Below are 7,808 nucleotides of genomic sequence, written 5' to 3'. Positions count from 1 at the left end.
TCTATGGTCCGGTGGTGATGGATTGCAAGATTGTACTGCATGAGGTGATGCTCCAAACCAATGTTTCTTCAACGAGTTCTAGATCTTGTCTCGAATGTGGAGTGGCTATTGTGGTCTTTAAAGCCTGGTATGGCAAGAGCATTTCCATGTGTCCCTTTCATTTACCGTTGGTTCAGTGCAATTTTTAATCTCTGGCGGGTGCCGTACAATTGGAGGAAGAAGGGTAGTATGATTTTAAATGTAACTTTTTATGGTTGTGAAGTATCCAATTGTCTTTCCATTGTACTCGTTATTGTTTTTCTCAATAATTATCAGATTTAAGATGCCCTTGGGTGTCGTTCTTCTTAAAAAAAAGAGCATTGGCATTGATGGTGATTTTGTAGAGAAGGAAGGGTAACCATATTCTTTAGATAGGACCAGTTCTAGTGTATTTTGTTTGGAACATTTTCATATTTGATACAACATCATATATCAAATATCACAAAATACTATAATGAAGACTGTCCAATTTTTTCAAGACATTTATGGCCTAACTCGAGAGGAGAATCTGACCATTTGGATTTCATAGTAAACATAGATGGAACGTTTAGACAGATGCATTTTCTGTTCATACGGTAATATGATATTAATTGCTGCAGTTCAGGAAATCAACACAAGGTTATGAAATTCCGAAGATTTCAAATGGTTTCATTCCCACTGGAATGTAAAATAGTGTAAAACACATAACCAACATACTATACACTAAATTGACGTTTGACAACGTGGAACCAACATACACTGAATTTCTTTCATCTTCTTCCAGATGAATCATTTGGTAGTTTTCAATTTATTCTGGGACAAATTTCCTATACCTCGGCCTGATACGGTGCAGTTGGTCCGTCCAAATCATGCTCATCATTGCTATCGGCAACAGTTTTGTTTGGTTCCATAGTCTCGACATCATCTCTGCTGCCATCTTTAATGCTTGGTTTCTTCTAGCCACCAGATTTTCCTTGTTTTTTTGGAGGGGGCACTTATGGCATCCTTCTTTTGCTGTCCCCTGCAGCCCGGCTGGAATGTTGCCACCATCTTTCTTGGCTTCAAATTTTCATCATCTTCTCCTTCTACCCTTGCTTCCTTGGCATCACCATCCTCACTCACTTGCCCTGGGCTAGCCACTACCTTTTTGTCAGATTGGGTCCCAATCAGCTTCTGTAGTTGTGGCACATATATAGGCTGTAGTCTAATAGAGACAGAACAAATCAGAGGGTTAGATAGATTTAGGATGGTAGAAGGCGTGGTAGTGAAGTAGTGTTGCTCAACCTGCCACCAGCTGTTATGAATTCAATGTTCTTTCCTGCAATAACCAGAAATTGGATAAAACTAACAAGGAACAAATGACAACAAACTGGACCAAATAATTACTGAAATTCCGATAAATCCAACATAATTGTCACAGTTCATCGTACGAAATGCAAATCTACGATGAGTTCCGGTGGTGACCAATTTTTCTCAAATAACGGTTGAGACGTTGTTCAAGACTACCCCGTTTTTTTTGAAACTCATCATCGACTTCACCTGGCTTCTTGCCCCAGCGGTGATGGAACAACCATTCCACAGGAAAGTGATCACAGTCAACATCAACATCAAAAGCATATTTCACAACCTAATAATTTCTTGGGTCAAGACACAACTATTCTGCAAGGTAAATACAGTAGTACAGTAAAGTACAGTTACTCAAAACAATAAAAAGTTAGAGTAACCTCTTGGATGCTTTGGTGTATTGCTTCACAACTCTCCCTTGTTAGGCTTGAAGCAATCTGCAATGGATGGGTTTTCGATTAGAAAGAATAACATGAACTCTGTTACGACCAAGCAGCACTGAAACACAACAAGTGCAGAAGATGCAACAGTTCTATCTATTGAACACTAGCAGCTTTATCTATCAGGTGTGTTAATTAGGCAAAACTGTTAGGGATAAGATCAGATAGCTACAGGTCCATGGCATGGCTATTAATACCTTTTTAATATTAGTAGGAGATAAGCGAAGAATAACAAAATAAATTCCTAGTCCTTTCCCATCTTGTACAATCAGGCCTCAACAATCAAGCGCGACCGTCCAACCATTGGTCCTAGGACCCGTACATTTTTTAGAGAAAAGGCGCCGGCTGAACCCGAGGAGAGCTCGAACCTAGCCTGTCTTTGAATTAACTGTGACAGCCTGATTTTTGTTCCTTTCTTTTTCTTTTGTTTTTCTGAGGTTTTTGCTTGAGGTTTCTTTTTCCGTGGCTTCGTGGTCTGGAAGAAGATGCCCTCTTCTTTGTTTTCAGAGTGGCTTGTCATTCCCAAACCCTTCCCTAGACCCTGTCATTTTCATCCTAGCCCAAATCCCAATATTCTTTTCATTGGGAATATTCCTTTTCTATTAAAGGAATAACTCAAATTGCCCTAGGTTGTGAAGCAACATTTATTTCCATCACTCCTAAGATTCCCAAATAATTCTCATAAATTGTTTGGGTCATATCTTTCTCAAATATGGCAAAATATTTCATTTGTCATGTTTATCATCATGCTCAAATAATCCATTCCCTATTCTGCCCTAAATGGCACATTGTGAAGCAAGTGTTATTTTCCTTTTCCCAATTGACCTCAAGCTCCTTGGACACCTTTTCCTGTCCATATCATTGCCACATGCCAAAATACAACCTCATTTGCCTAGTGATTATTTAATTATTATTTTCCAAAGTTTCTATCCAGAAAGAAGCTTCCTGAAGGATGTGCAAGCTAGGCATATCCAAATGAGTTGCCATTTTGCATGATCCCTCATATCATCATATCATAGCCCTCCACCAAAGTAGAGCTCATGTCATGCCTCCATGAGAGCTCATCTTCAATTCTTTGATTCTGTCCAAAATTTCAGTTTGTGAAGCAAGTATATTTTATATTGCTCCATTATGGCTGCCAATTTTTCTAAGCCTTCTATTATCCATATAACTTACCTCCGCCCATTTTGGGAATGGTTCATAAAGCCATTATTCCTCTTGAATTTTTGCAAGTTTCTGTCCAGAATGAAGCTTTGTGAAGCAAGTGCCACTTTGGTATTTCCAAATGGCATGAAACTTTTACAGAAGCTTCATATCACCAAATAACCCTGCCATGTTCATTTTCAGCTCAATCCATCACTCTATGTGAGTGCTTCTTCCTGATCTTGTTTTTGGACCAATTTATGCAGTTGTTAAGCAACTGTAATAATCATTGAGCCAAACCCCTCCATAATTACCAGGACTATAGTACTTCCTAACCTAAATCTACCAGACAACTCATTTGCCTCTAATCTCACCTCAGTTGATCACTGTTTCATGATAAAGTTTACTGCAGTAAACTTCAGAGGGTGATTACCATTTAACCAGAGCGCTTTTAAACAAACTACCACCGTAGTTGAGACCTACCCTGGAAAGACTTACCACTAGACAACACGCTCCAGCTCATTTCCCCCGCTACATGCCAGTGCACGCGGTGACCGCGTTAATGCCAAGCCTGTGCGCGCGCTCTGCTGCCATTGGCCGCGCCCAGGATGGATTCTTGCTCGGGCCCCTCCTCCTCTCGTCGCCTCCGCGCACGTGACCGTGTCCAATGTCTTCCTCTCGTCGTCGCCATTCCCCTGGACCCCTCTCCCCCTCCGGCAGCTTGCTCACCGACGCAAACCGCCGTGTGCCCACGGGCGCACAGTGGCCGTTTGGATCTGTGCGTGCCCTGGCCGCTTCCTCCCCGTGCTTCGGCGTCGCCTCTGCCCCGTGAGGACCTCAACTGTGTCTCCCTCGTCGCCTGCCCCCGAGTTCATGCGCGTGCACACGCGTCCGCAGCGCCGGCCACGCGTCCGTGGCGACGCCAGCTCGCCTCCTCCTCCCTTGCCTATACAAGGCTGCCCGAGCACGTTTCTCCTCACTAATCGATCTCACGCACTCCTCTTCCCCTCCCCGTCCACTTCCCTGAGTCCCAGAGTTCCTCCTCGCCACCCATTGCCGCCTCGGCCATCGCCGGTTGCTGGCTACATTGGCACAAGCCCAAGCCCCTCCCTCTCTTCCTCCCCCACCTCGGCCCTCCCCTAGTACTCTATAGCCACTCCAGCGCTTCCTTTCCCTCCGCGGTGGCTCTGTTCTTCGAGTTCGCCAGAGCCCGAAGGCCTCGTCCGCCGGCGCCCGTGTTGCCATCGCCCTGGTCCACCCCGCCGTCCGTGGATGGGCCCTGGAGATACGCCGGAGTCCGCTGAGCCCGTCCATGTGCGGAGCCTCGCCGGAGATACCCTCTGGCTCCGGCAGGCCCTGTCGGGGCCGGCTCTGCCTCGGCCAGGCGCGGGCACGAGCGAGGAGAAGAAGGAGATGACGACCCCCCTGCCAGCTGGCCGCGGGCCCCGCGCGTCAGTCCCTCAACCGTTGACCCCCGCCGTCCACGTCAGATAAGTGGAAACGCGTTTCATCTAAATACGTTTCCGTTTAGTCAAAGTGTATTTCTGTCTTAGTTCGGTGGCAAATGCGTTTTCTTTATGAGAAAGCGTATTCTCATTTAACTACGGCTAGAAATATGTTTTCTCTGCTGTGAAAGCGTATTTTCTGAGAATGCATTTTCTGTTTTTCAGCTAAGGGGCCTGTTTGTAGAGTTATTTTCAGATTGGTCCCTGAACTTTGTCGGGCAAGAAGTTTTCGCTCGCAACTCCGTTTGAGGTGAATCCAAAGCCCACGTCTTCGTTTCGTCGAGCCCGTTCTGTTGGTCACCTTTTCACCATGCTTTGCCATTCTGAAAATGTCCATTTCTCCCTTGCGCTTAATCAGCCCCCTCCGAGAGAGAACGTTTTCCCGCAATTCTTTCCGCGAGCATCTCGCACTTCTTCCCGGTGATTTCTTCCACCCCAGGCAAGCCACACCCTCCATTTGCATGATTGCAATGCAGTGACATGGTTTCTTTATTTAAACTTGTTTAACCTATTGTTCTAGCTACTTGTGATTTGTTCATGGCATTTCTCGGAGTATTGTTTTGATCTTGCTATTGCCATGATATTGCTTGGAGTTCTAGGACTTATATTTTGATGATTATGTGGATGACATGTGCCTTTGGATTCTTAGTTGCTATTATGATTATTTCCATGATGGTATCTGTTATTATTTTGGAGTATTACTTTGGATGTCATGCTGCCTTTGGATTATTAGTGGTCAGTATGATTATTTTCATGATGCTAGTTGATGTTTTGTTGCATGGAGTATTATTTTTGGAGATGATGTTTACATGTGGATCTTAGCCGAATAGCTTTATTCTTGTTATTGGAGTAGTAGGATTATGGTTTTCGGATTCATCATGACAGTAGTGTTGTGCTACTCTTGGAGTATTTTGAGATGATGATATTATGCTTGGATTATTTGTTGGATATTGCTATGACTTCGATTCTTGGTTGATAGATGATATCGGAGTATCAGTCATTCCAGTTATATTTTTGGGGATAAATTTCGTCATTAAGTTGGTCAGGTGCCACCGAACCGGGCTTTCTCCAGTGCAACCACATTTGCCTTTATGGGAAGGCCCTAATGCGATGCTATTGTCATGCCTCTCGCCGGTGCCTCCAATGAGGGAAGGTTATGGGCGTGCGGTACCCTTGCCCGATAAGTAGACATAACATTGTGTGCCCGTAGTTGGTATTGAGAGCTCTTGTCCCCGTTTGGGATGGTTTATTGTTTTGGCCACGACGGTGGCCGTTGTGTCTTTGGTAGACACGGGGCCACCCAGGACTAGCCCAGTGGGGAGTGAGTCGGAGTGGCCGGGAGAGTGTCATGGCAGTAGATCGGTTTTGTCGGAACGCCGTTGGTCCACCTGAATGGGAGTGCGAGGCCATGGGTTCCGTGGAGTGGGTAAAGTGCGCTACCTCTGAAGAGTGTGTTTAATCTATCGATAGCCGCCTCCTCGGTCATGGGCATAAGTTCGTACTAGGTCACACCGTTCGATCAACACTCACTTGACAGAATGACTTATAGGTGATATATATATATATATATATATATATATATATATATATATATATATTGAGCAGTACAGATTGGCAGGATGTTGATGATGATGTTGGAGACAAAGTGTTGGTCATGGTTGTGATCGCCGGAAGGATCACAGGTTGAGACCAAGTGTTGGTCATGGTTGTGATCGCCGGAAAGATCACAGGTTGAGACCTAGTGTTGGTCATGGTAGTGATCACCGGAAAGATCACCGTTTGGTTTCGATCATGAGGTGATCGAGATGGTATATTGCTTGGCCGGTTAGCCAAGAGAGATATGGTTATGGAGAGCTGAGATGGTGGTTTATCAGTATTGTATCAGTTCATACCATGCTTAGTAGTTGCTGTCGTATCATGGTAGATGTTAATTTAATTAACCTGCTTAATGCTATGTTATTGTCTTGCCTTGATGTTTATGGTTGTTGTGAGCTTGCAAGTACATTCAATGTACTTACCTGGCGTGTCATGCCAGTTTGCAGGTCATGCCGGATTTGATTGCTTGCTTGTCGTGGTTTTCGTTCGTGCGAGCTAGATCGTGTCCCAGCCAGAGTCCCTGCAGAGTGGAGTTCACCACCTTCGTCGTTGTTCCGCTGCTAGAAGTATTCCGCTGCTACGAGTTGTTTCGCTGCTAGCATAGAGCAAGTGTAGTATCGCAGGCGAAGTGTCTCCGTGCTGATGTGCTTGTTTGTAACATCAGACCCTTGTATTATTATTCTTGTAATAAGAGCTGATTTGTTCTATGTCAAGTAGTGCCGTATTCCAGAGACTTGTCCTCGATCTCTGGGCTGGAATACGGGTCGTTCCGGTTTCTCTGGGCCGGGGTGCCACAGGCTTGGTATCAGAGCAGGACTGGCCGTAGGATGCCCTAGCCCGCGCGAACGTTAGAAAGCGGTAGTATAGACCCCAGTTGGTTTGTTACACTTGATTGTTGCATTTGTTTGTCGCATAGCATGTATATAGATTATTATTTTGTCACTAACGGTTAATCTTGTGAGTGTAGGTCATCGTTTTCGGTCCACCGCCTGCACCCTCCTTCTTAGCATGTGTGCTCTCTGGTGTTCGGCGTCATCTCTGTCCCAGCAGAGTGATGCCCTGGTACCCAGAGTTCCAGACACCATTTGCAGGAGTTATGCTCAGGTATCGCGTATATTTTTCCGCCACCCACCCATATTATTTTGGTGATAGACTTGTTTCTATCCTGAATCATGCCATCCAATCTCGTCCCTCTGGCAACCCTTACTGATCTTGGTTATTAGAAAAGGGCAATGCCAGCGAGCCTTGTTTTTTCCACCGCTACCCTACCCAGTCATTCTATTCTTTGGACGTGTACGAATCCCTTTCGTACGCTTTATGATAATGTGGCCGTGACTTTTGTGTCTCGCTACTTGATCGTCAAGTCCATCCTCACCTGTGTATCCATCCAGATACAGCCACTATTCAGCCAGTGCTTGGTGTAGCTTCGGTTACGCCAACTCCTTCCACACATGGATAAAAATTTTGTGCACACCGCCACAACATATTAGACCGTAATACCAGAGTTTTCGCGCGATTTGTGTGCTTAGGTGTGCATGCATATTATGGTGTGAGTAGCAGTAATATGTGATGATTGCTTGATTAATTATATTAGTAGAATGCTTGTGTGCTTTTGTTTTAGTCGTTTCTTTTGTTTCTTTCTTTGGGCCTTCAGTGTTACAAATTTTCCCCTATTAAAGTTGCTCGTCAGCCGACACCGGACCCGAAGAGTCAGCAAGAAATACATATAGTTGGAAACTCAGCTAAACAGAATAGAATTTTC

General features: G+C 44.9%; 1 pseudogene; it reads right to left on the bottom strand.

Moving 5' to 3' along the window:
- Positions 1–807: 807 nt before the first annotated feature.
- On the bottom strand, positions 808–1,814 carry LOC109754403 (uncharacterized; annotated as a pseudogene).
- Positions 1,815–7,808: the final 5,994 nt, after the last annotated feature.

The sequence above is a fragment of the Aegilops tauschii genome, chromosome 7, assembly GCF_002575655.3.
Source record: "Aegilops tauschii subsp. strangulata cultivar AL8/78 chromosome 7, Aet v6.0, whole genome shotgun sequence".
In the NCBI taxonomy this organism is placed as follows: domain Eukaryota; kingdom Viridiplantae; phylum Streptophyta; class Magnoliopsida; order Poales; family Poaceae; genus Aegilops; species Aegilops tauschii.
This window is presented reverse-complemented; position numbering and strand designations above follow the sequence as displayed.